This window comes from Dermochelys coriacea, chromosome 4 (assembly GCF_009764565.3).
Source record: "Dermochelys coriacea isolate rDerCor1 chromosome 4, rDerCor1.pri.v4, whole genome shotgun sequence".
NCBI lineage: Eukaryota > Metazoa > Chordata > Testudines > Dermochelyidae > Dermochelys > Dermochelys coriacea.
The window spans coordinates 77,366,918-77,368,860 of NC_050071.1; positions in this window are offsets into that span (position 1 = coordinate 77,366,918).

Genomic DNA, 1,943 nt, shown 5'->3' on the forward strand with positions numbered 1-1,943 from the left:
CCCGACGGTCAGGGAGGGGAAGGAGCTGTTTGGCTAAGCGAATGGCCCCGCCTCCTCGCCGTCCCGAGCTCCCTCCCGCCTCTTTCCTGTGCAGTCGGTGCTGTTCCCGCCACTAGTCCCCTCTCCCCCCGGCGGAGCCCATCTGCTGCTGAGCTGTGGGCGGGGCTCAGCTCCCTCACGCCCCGCGCACGCCGTCCAGGCGGCTGGCTGCCCCCCCGCCCGCCACTTGCACCAGGCTGAGGGGTGAGCCGGAGCACCCCTTGTTCTGTGCCCGGGTGCCAGTTCTGACCCACCTGGGGTGGGGCTGCCTCGGGTCTCTCACCCAAGCTCTCAAAAAGAACAGGAGGACTTGTGGCACCTTAGAGACTAACACATTTATTTGAGCATAAGCTTTCGTGAGCTACAGCTCACTTCATCGGATGCATTTGGTGGCAAATGTTTCATTTTCCACCAAATGGCATTGGGACCCGTGCTCTGCGGCCAGGGTGAGGTGTGGGCATTCACCCTAACTCAGGACAGGCACCGTTGCCAGCCAGGAAAGCACCTGGGCCACTTGGATGACTCTTAGCAATGCACAGAGCAGGCCACCCCCATCTGAGATGTGAATGTGTGTTGTTTATTTCATTATGTTTCAATGATTATTATTTGTATTGACAGGTTTCAGAGTAGCAGCCGTGTTAGTCTGTATTCACAAAAAGAAAAGGAGGACTTGTGGCACCTTAGAGACCAACAAATTTATTAGAGCATAAGCTTTGGTGAGCTACAGCTCACTTCATCGGATGCATCCGATGAAGTGAGCTGTAGCTCACGAAAGCTTATGCGCTAATAAATGTGTTTAGTCTCTAAGGTGCCACAAGTACTCCAACAAATTTATTAGAGCATAAGATTTCGTGAGCTACAGCTCACTTCATCGGATGCATTTCCGATGCAATGCATCCGATGGAGTGAGCTGTAGCTCACGAAAGCTTATGCTCTAATAAATTTGTTAGTATTTGTATTGAGGCACTGCTGTTGTTGCCACCTCTCCTAATAGTGGATGTTTGTCTGAAAACTGCAACACCAGGAGTTGTGATTACCAGGAGAATATCAGGTGTCATTTAAAAAAAAATAGGATTTTAGCCATCATGGTTTCAGACAAAAGCTTGAAAGGGGGAACCCTAAAGGCTCACAAACCGGAAGGCAAATAAAAAGAACCCACAAGTAGTTATTTTTAAAATCTTATGATTTTTAAGCTAGTGTCATACTTTTGGAAGGCCTGACAATTAAACTAGAGTTTGTCAGTGATTAAGACTGAACACAATAAATCAGGCTCCAATGCTCTTGGAAAAAAGTATGATCTTTCTATGTATGATCATAAGATTCATGCATCAGCTTCTCAGTGTTCTGCTCTTGTATGAAGATCTTCTAGCAGAGGGGGAGTGTTTCTGTGATGGGCTTTAACTAGTTTCCATGATCTTCTACTATTGTGGCAAATCATTTATTGAAGCTGACTTTATAAAGTTTATCTTTTTTAGAAGAAAAACAATCACAATGTATATCACATATTTCATAATCCTGCCAACAGTGCCCAAAATGTACTGATTAAAAAACACCTGCAACAAATAGTTTAAAAGTGTTATGTTACTATAGCAGCTTGAATTATTTTAAAGCCCCAGGCTCATCTGACATTAGCACCTCAGACACAATCAATACAAGACACTGATTGTGTTCTGAACAATTGCATATAAGCAACCAGTTATTACTTATGAACAACAAGAGAAACCAACTGCTGCTCTCAGAACTGGGGTGTTATAAAGGTATTGCAGAAATACTTTTCCATTCAGTATCGTTCATCTTCTGGAATACATCATGGGTCAAATTCAATGAAATTGTACCAGGAATGTATTTGGCCTCATATAGCTAGACAATTCATCAGAAAGAAGGAAGATGAGATGTCTGGGTCT